Source organism: Neltuma alba, unplaced genomic scaffold, assembly GCF_004799145.2.
Source record: "Neltuma alba isolate B1F8T4 unplaced genomic scaffold, ASM479914v2 tig00010060_pilon, whole genome shotgun sequence".
Lineage (NCBI taxonomy): Eukaryota > Viridiplantae > Streptophyta > Magnoliopsida > Fabales > Fabaceae > Neltuma > Neltuma alba.
In genome coordinates, this window is record NW_021635019.1 from 146,742 (window position 1) to 156,079 (window position 9,338).

The following is a 9,338-nucleotide window of genomic DNA, read 5'->3' on the forward strand; positions in this document are numbered from 1 at the left end:
ACATGGGAAGTGTTCCTGGAGCAGTTTTACGAGAAGTACTTCCTAAGGTCAGTCAGGGATGAAAGGGAAGTAAAATTCTTGACCCTAAAGTAGAAGGATAACGAGCTGTTTGACGAGTACCTAGCTAAATTTATTTGTCTCTCTTCCTACTTCAGTTACCTACATTACTGAGATGATGAGAGGTAGACGACCAAAAAAATGGTCAGAGGACTGAAGCAGTCCTTAAGAGAGATGATTGTTCCCAGGCTGTTCGAGCACTTCAACAAGGCAATTGAAGCCTGCCAAATTACAGAGAACAACTTAAATCATCATCTGATGGTTAAGTCTATCCCAAGTCAAAGAAGGGAGATTAGGGTGGCATCTCTTCTAATGCCAATAAGAAGAGGAAGAGGCCAGGGGACAACTGAAAAAAATAAGAAAGGAGGCAAGCTCCCAAGTCACAGTGACAGACCATGCACCCCCGGACAAAATGTCTGCTATACTTGTGGCAAGCCTAGACACTTCTTAAGGGAATACCTGCAAAACACAGAAAAGTCAAGGCTGTGTACCCAAAGATGAGTGTTTACCCTCACAGGGGGAAGAAGCCTGGTAGTCTCTAAAAATGATCTAAGGTATGATCATTATTAACAACTCCCCAGTGATTGTAATGTTTGATTCGGGTGCTAGTCATTCTTTTATCTCATATGTCTATGTTAAAAGACTTGGCATGGTTATGAACACTGTTGTATTGCCTTAGATTTGATATGTATGCTTTTTATGAAATTGATGTGGTAATTGGATGGAATTGGTTGCTGTCCCGTAACATCAAGGACAAAACTCTGATCCTACCCCTAAGAGAAATAGAGATGAACTGAAAGTTAGGATTGAACTTCAAAACAAAAGCCCAAGCAGGCAATGCTACAGTAAACGAAGCTAAGTAAGACTAGCAGAGGTCAAGAGAAAAGTGTGTTTCATCATGATAAACCAAGGGAATTGGTGGCGATGAACAAATACAGAAGTGATTATGAGAGGAGATGGTAAATTTTATCATTACAAAGAATTTGGAACAAATACAGAACTTCCCTTCCTTAGGCCTCTTTTTACTTTTAGACCCTTTCCTTAACTATACAGCTTTTCGACTTTCATATCATTATCACACCGATCTGTCTTACCATATGACTCCTCTAACTCCTTTTATTGGTCCTGCTTTTGAAAGAATTTGGAACGGTCCCACGTACTTCAGACTCACTTTCTTTGTCTTTAGGAATCAACTGACTCCTATTATTGGCGATACTTTAAGGAAAACGTGATCACCAACGTCAACTTCAACTCTCTCCTTTTAATATTTGGGTAGCTCTTTTGTCTACTTTGAACCGTTAGGAGTCTTTACTGAATAGCTTTAATCTACTGGGGAGTCTGATCCATTATATTAAGACCATAAATATTTCTTTCACTAAGCTCTGTTCAGCATAAGCGAGATCTATGCTTCCTCCCGTAGAGTGCTTCATGTGGTGCCATTCAGATACTTGAATGGAAATTGTCATCTTAAGCGAATTCAGCTAACGGTAAGTACATACCCTAGTTATCGCTGAAATCAAGCACATATGCATGTAGCATATCTCCTAACGTCTGTATCGTTCTCTGTGTCTGCCCATGCATTTGTGGAGGGTGAGTTGTACTGAATTTAAGAGTAATATCCATTTCTTTTAGTAGGGACCTCTAAAACTTTAAGTAAATCTCAGGTCTCAGTTCGAAACAATACTACTTGAGACACTATGTAGTCTAATATTTTCTTAACTTTATCTTCCATTTTCACTGGACTTGATGTATTCTTGCCAAAAATGGCTAACATTTTTGGCTTTCACACTCTCTTACCTTACTTCCTAGGGTTACCCTTTTTGGGCTACTCTTGCCTGAGCACGCTTAACTAAATAGTACTAGGAAACTAAGGCACTGATTCTGATAGGCTTAAACCTTGGTATTTTACTATCTTAGATCCTTCTTGATCTATCTTTAGTTGGGTCTTTTCAGCTTACATTCTTGACTCTAGCCTCATCTTAAGGATCCACTCATCAATATTCAGTTTGTCTCTATATCACAAGGGGGTTCTTCCTATATCTAGAGCTAGCCTGAATGTCTCTTTTTCAGGTCTTATGGCTCTAATTCTTTTAACTTTGGCTTTTCTCTGTTAATTGAAAGGAAATTGAACCCAACCTTATCAATAAGGTTATCTGGAAGGAAGTCATGGGTACTCTCTCGGTATTGGTTCACAAGTGAAGGAGGTTTCCATATCTTCAACTTATCCCTGGTTTTGATCTTCCTAAAAAGGTACCATATCTCTAGGAGATTTTTAGACCATAGGACTAAGTAAAGTCACCTCCACTCAATTGATCACCTAACTAATAATTCCCTAAAACAATTCAAAAACTAATACCATTCTCTTAGGCCTCATATCAATTCCCTAGTCCACCTATTTGTCTCTTTAGGTGCCCAAGCCAATCTACCTTAGGAGTTCTCTTACTGCTCGCTGCTCTTACTGTCTCTTACTATCTTAGAACGGTACAGAGAGAGGACTTATGCAACTTCTCTGTCTTCTACTTTACTTTTTATTATGAGCATACTCTAACATGTATAATGCCTAGTCTTTAATGTAAGGAGTGCAAGCTCTTACTGGTTGCTATATCCGTAGCATGCCATTCGGACATCTTATCCCTACAATAGGGAGCCTCTTTTTCTATTTGAAGCTGATTCTGGAAGTCATAGGGAGAGGACTTATGAGGTTATTCTTCTTTCTGCTTGCTCTGGTACTCTGCTAAGCTCAGGTACATCCAAGCCTAGCTTTGTTCTTGGCTAGTCATGCTTCTATTGGGTAAGGTCAACTCCACTTGCCTTGCCTCGGCTGCTTTCCTTTCCTGCTCGGATAGAATATTTTGCTCCATCGAGAGCAATATCAATTCTGACTCGGAGGACTAATTCCTACTTTCTCTATGAAGATTCTTGGCCAAGACCTTATCCCTTAATAAAGGGTGCCTCTCAATCTAAACCCCAAGTGATTGTGTATCTCTTAACATCATTGGGAATATGCCAACCTCTTAAGTTAGTTCCATGCACAGGTATCTGTCTCTTTCCCTTCTTCTTCATTCTTAAGAAATTTCACTAGGGCTATCCATTTTGACTTCACTATCTCCAAGTTCCTATTTGTCTATTCCAGGACTTAAGATAGCTACTCTATCATGTTGTCCTATGTAACATCCTGACTTTTGGGTCTAGAAGTACTGAAATTAGCTTGAAATGGGCAGGCTACCAGACCCTTTTTGGCAGAGGTCCCAAAGACTCCCTGGTGGGATAGAGGGATTTTCAGGGACTAAATTGCAAAGAAAAGATTCCTAGGCCAGGTAGAGACCTAATTGTAAATAATAAAAGTTCGGGTCGACTAATGTTCAAAGTCACTGAAAATGGCCCAAATATTTCAGAAAAATTCCAAAAACTGGGAATAGCCGATATAAGGCTAGCAATGATGGAAATGCCCTGAAGTCATTCCAAGGTTTTAGACAATTTGAGATAGTAACTTAAATTGAATTATTTAAGCTATGAGACGGCCTCAAATAATCAGGAAAAACTGGGAAATAGTAGTTGAGGAATTTACACAGATTGTAAAATTAATTCCGTCCCCAGAAACTGACAAGGTTAGCTTTAATTAAATTTAAAGCCTATTTATACCCTATCCGGGGAAAGTCAAAATAGCTATCTAAAGTTTGACTTTTGACCCCAGAAAAATTAGAGGAATTTCCCATGATGAAAGGGAAAGAATGAAACCCGGAGACAGATCAACGGAGTTATGAGCCGATAGAGAGAATTCAAAAAATGTAACCCCAATTAAATATTATTTAACAACATTTTTGGGAAAAGGAGAAAGGGATATCTTTCCCCTATAAATGCTATCAGAGGAGTATAGGAATGTATTTCAAAGGTGAAAAACGTATTAAAACATGTCCCAGAGGTATCGGGTAGGTCAAGACCCGAAATAGTACCCGTTACGGTGTAAATCGGCAAGATAGATGGAGGAATATTTGAGGCAATTTTCTACACGAATTTTATATAATTTTTCCTCCCAATCACAATGCCATATGGACAAGAGGATATGCATGGAATTATACAAAAAATGTGAAGGGCACAACTGGATTGAAAGAAAGGATTTTTAGGAAGATGATTAAGAAGCTTAATCACGGTAATTAAGCTAATTAATCTTGGATTAAGTTAACTAATCTTGATGACCTAATCAAGATGACACAAGCAAGATGATATCACCCTAGACAAGTGTCACATTTCTTGGAGAGAAAGCATACTTATTCAAGAAGAAAGAATGGACGGCTGAGATCGAATCAGAACCGACGGCCAAAATTTGTTTTAGCTTTCTATAAATATCATCCCTCCCCTTTTTGTGCAATGTTTCGTCCACCCCAAGAAGAAAGAGGGGAGAAGCTGAAATGGAGAGGAGAAGAAGGATATGAGAGAAAGCAAAGGAAACCATACAAGTTCAACCTCGAAATCAAGGTATTTTATGAATTTTGATATAGTTTCTACCTCCCTTGTTATTTTTGAGCCTAGTGGTTGGTTTGATTAGATTTTTAATGATTAAAATCCTATGAGGAGGTGCTACATGAAATTGATTGGAATAGGAGAAGATGAAATTGATGTTAGAGACATGTTTAAAAAATTGAAAACAACAAGAAACAAGTGGTTTGATATTGATTCTTGGAGAAATCCAACTTCCCCTTTTATTTGTGTATGTTTTTGCCACGGCTGGAAATTTATGATGGGTCTAGAATTTAATGATATTGATGCTTCCAATAAGTTTAAAAGATGATTTTGTGTAGGGATATATGTAGAAAACATATTTGGAAGCATTAGAATTGAAAATGGAAATTTTGGACATAAAACACCTATGTTTCAGCCAAACCAGAATATGGGGGAAGGAGTTGGATTTTGATTGTTTTGAGCTTAGAAATGGATTCTACATGCAAAATTATGTGAGAATTGCATATGAAAATAATTTTAGAAAGATTGGAATTGAAACTCAAAAGTTAGAGTTCAAGTATGTTCAAGAAAGAATCAAGTAGAGATAAGTCGATGACATGATTCTAATAATTGTTTTGCATAATTTATTGATGTGTTTAGGACCTTGGAACATCCAAGAAGATTTTGAATGGTGTTGACCGAAAATCCATAGGGTTGGAAAGACAAAGGAATCAAAGGAAAAGTAAGAGGAAAGCTATGTTACAAGGTAGTGAACTTACCTATAGTGTGTGCTGATATGTATGCTTGCATGATGTGGTTGTGTTGCCAAGATGTGACTAAGCTATGATGAAATTTTTATAAAGTTATGTTTGTAAGTTTATGTTATGGTTTTCCTTGGCAATATGTTATGAAAGCATGAAATGCTTTAGCTTACTTTCCATGGCATTCATTTGTTAATGTTATAACATGTCATGCATATGCATTATGTCTTGCATGCTTATGGGTAGTGTTTGCTACTGAGATTCTTTGGAATCTCACCCTCCCTTAACAACCCCTAGTAGGTGCTACAAGCTTGAAGGAAAAATCAAGAAGTGGAAGTGCAAGATAAAGGGAAGAAACCAAGAATGTCTTATGTTTCCATAACATGCTATGTTATATAATTATTATGTTCGTTGATGTTATAATCATGTCATGTATATTCGATAATTTTTAAAGCATTTATGGTATGTAAGATGACATGAGATTATGTATGAAAATAATATATGCAATGAAAACATGGGAAATGCAAGAAATGAATTTATTTGAAAATGTTGAATTAAGTTAGGGAGCTAGAGAGTCCCTAAATGAGCCACGAATTGGTGCCAGTGATGAGATAGAGCAAACGAAAAATTTGGCTGTGGAATTTGGTGAGTGTTTAGAGCACATACTAATCTTTAACACAAGTGGTAGATCACATGAAATAGATGTGTATGCTAAGAGTTATGGCTGTTCAAAGTTGAGGCAGGACTTCTAAAAAACACTGCTTTGACCAAATGAACAGTAATATTTGATGAATAACTATACGAATTGGCAAGGTTTAAGTCCAGATTGTTATTTTTCCCTTGTATAAAATTGAAAGAGCTTTATGTGAAAATTAGAACCACTCTATTTTGATTTCTCTAAATTTAGTTATGATTTTTCAGAGTTAGCCCCTAATTTCCAGAATGTGTTGTGAACTACCGTACAAGCATATTTTTGCAAATGTAATTTTATAACCTTAAGGCCATCAAATGTGGTTTCGGATGCTTTTGTATAATGTGCTCAAGTGTATAAAAGTAAGGTGTGACATCCCAACCCTAATGAGGCTGTAAGAGTTTGTCCAACTTAGGTGGCCACTACACCTTCTTAGTGGTGTATAGACTCAACCCCTAACTGTCTTGTTTAATTCCTTATCGTTACTTTTCCCTTGAGGGGGAATTTGATAACTTTAAATAGTAGGTACCTCTCTCTTTCTGACCTTCACTAATCTTGTTTCCTGTGATCTCTAAGAGTCGTTGTGTCTCATTGAGTTACCATCTCAACATCTGAGAGTTATTGTGTTCGTTTGTCATAACTAGAATCCTTGTTTGCAGTGATAAAAGGTATTACCTCCTCTGGTAATTACTTCTGTATTCATTCATCGCCACCAATTCTCTTGGCTTATAATGATGAAACACACTTTTCTCTTAACCTCTGCCAATCTTACTTAGCTTCATTCATCGTACCATTACTTGTCTAGGCTTCCGTTATGAAGTTCAACTTAACTTTCGGATTTAACTCCATTTCTCTTGGGGTAGGATCAGGGTTTTGTCATTGTCATTATGGGACAATAACCAATTCAATCTAATTACCACATTAATTTCATGGAAGGCATACATTTTAAATGTACTATTCCAGAGTATATTGGTATGGACAAATGCATGTCATAAGGCAACATGTTCATAACCAAGCCAAGTCTTTTAGAATAAACATATGAGAGAAGAAAATGACTAGTACCCAAATTAAACCTTGCAGTCACTGGGGAGTTGTTAATAATGATCGTACCTTGGATCATTTCTGCTGACTTCAGGGTTTCTTTCCCTATGATAGAAAATACTCATCCTTGGGTATGCAACCTTGTCTTCTCTATATTCTGTGGGCATTCTCTCCAAAAGTGTTCGGGCTTACTGCAAGTATAGCAAACATTCTGTCTGGCTATACACAGTCTATTACCGTGATTTTTTCGCAAGTTGGGCATTCCTTGCCATATAGGGGCTTGCCTCCCTTCTTACTCTTTTGGTTGTCCCATGGCCTCTTGCTCTTCCTTTTGGCATTAGAACAGCTACCACCCTAATCTCTCTTCTTTGACTTAGGAGTAGACTTAACCATCAGATGATGGTTTAAGCTATTCTCTGTAATTTGGCAGACTTCAACTATCTCATTGAAATGCTCAAACTGTCTGGGAGTAATCATCTTTCTTAAGGATTGTTTCAGTCCTCTGACCATTTTCTTAGTCATCTACCTCTCATCGTCTCGGTAGCAGAGGTAGCTAGAGTAGTGAGAGAGACAGATAAACTTAACTAAGTACTCATCAAACGACTCATTATCCTTCTGGTTCAGGGTAAGGAATTCTGTTCCCTTTTGTCCCTAGTTGACCGTGGGAAATATTTCCCGTAAAACTGCTCCAGGAACACTTCCCATGTCACTCTCATATTCTGAGCATCAAGAATAAGCTCGGTGTTCTTCCACGGTGTTCTTTTCTAGCTTGTAGATCACCATTTGGGCTTTCTACTCAGTCGGACAGTCCAAAACTTTGAAAATCTTTTCCAAGCAGTTAATCCAGTCCTCTACCGCTTGGACGTCAAACACTCCATCAAAGCATGGCAAATTATGCTTGCAAAAATGGATCATCCACTGCTTGATGCTGTCAGGGTCTACTACTGGTATTACCGGTCTAGGCCGCTGTTTAGATGCTTGAACTATGGAAACTTCTTCTTCTGGTTGCTACTGTTGTAACTATTGCAATGTCTCTTTCTTGTTCCTGGCAAACTTGTGTCACCCTTGCCTCTTTAATAATCCTTTGTTACTATTCTAAGCAATCCAAAATTAACCGTAGCAGATTGGGAGGGACCCTTGCGTCGTGTTCTGAGGGTCTCTCTAGCGAAACTTTTCATCAGGTTCTAACCATCTAAACAGATAGCATAACCAAGAAGCAAGAAATAAACAACATGCTTAGATTTCATTTAACAACATATGCATTCATAATACATCATTCAAGCATCAATCATCAGTTACAGTAATATAGTTCAAACATACATAGCTATCTTAGAAACATACATAGCAATCAAACATGCCAGACTAACCTATTATGGTTAGCTATACCAAAACAAGTCCTACATCAATGCTATGAAGGTCCAACTAACTACCCAAAGTGGGACATAGCAAAGCCCTTAAGGCTCTGGATCCAATCCTCAACATTGGATCCCAATGATTGATCCAGATGATAGAACTCATTCTGTCATAGAGGTGTGAACGGGAGCATGTTCATCGTGGTCAGGATCCAGTTCTCCACATCTTAACTTCAAGGAAAGGTATTCCTCACAAAGATCTTGAGGGCATCCATGAGATCATTAAAGCTAGCACTATCCATGTGATTACAAATGTCTCTCACACCAATTTTCGAAAGCCGGGTCTGAGGGAGTACTCTAAGCAATGCTAATGTCCACTACATAATCTCTAGGGTAGTATCTTCCTTAGTCACATAATGGTAGAGCTTCCGGATATCCTCTAGATATCTCAGGTACACATGGGCATTCTGATTCTCATCGAGCTTAATGTACTAGCCCCTCTCCCTAAAGTCCTCAGCTAGGTCCTCTATGGTGTGGAATTCTTTCATGATTAGAAGTAGTTTGACCTCACTAGTTCCAGCTCTATTATCATCAGATATTTCAATGACCTTAATCCTCTGAGGGTTACTTTCCCAGAAGGTATCATAGTAGAAGTCTGCTACAAGGCTATAGTCCTCATCCTCATCGAACCATTAAGGGAAAGGTTCTCTTGGTCTCCTCTAGTTAACTGAACCCTCTGAGTCACTATTGTAGCAACAATAAGCCATTCTACTTCGTCCTTCATTATAATAATCAAACTATCCAATAAATGAATAGTAATATTCTCCTGCAACAATATGTCAATTTTCCTTTTAACTGACACATTATCTAAGCAGAGCATTCTATCTTATGCCACAACCTCTGTTCTGATACCATAAATATTACACCTTACTATCGGATCCACTTAGGGTTCAATCAAAATCATTTTAGACCATAGTAGATGGCATTGGGCTCAAA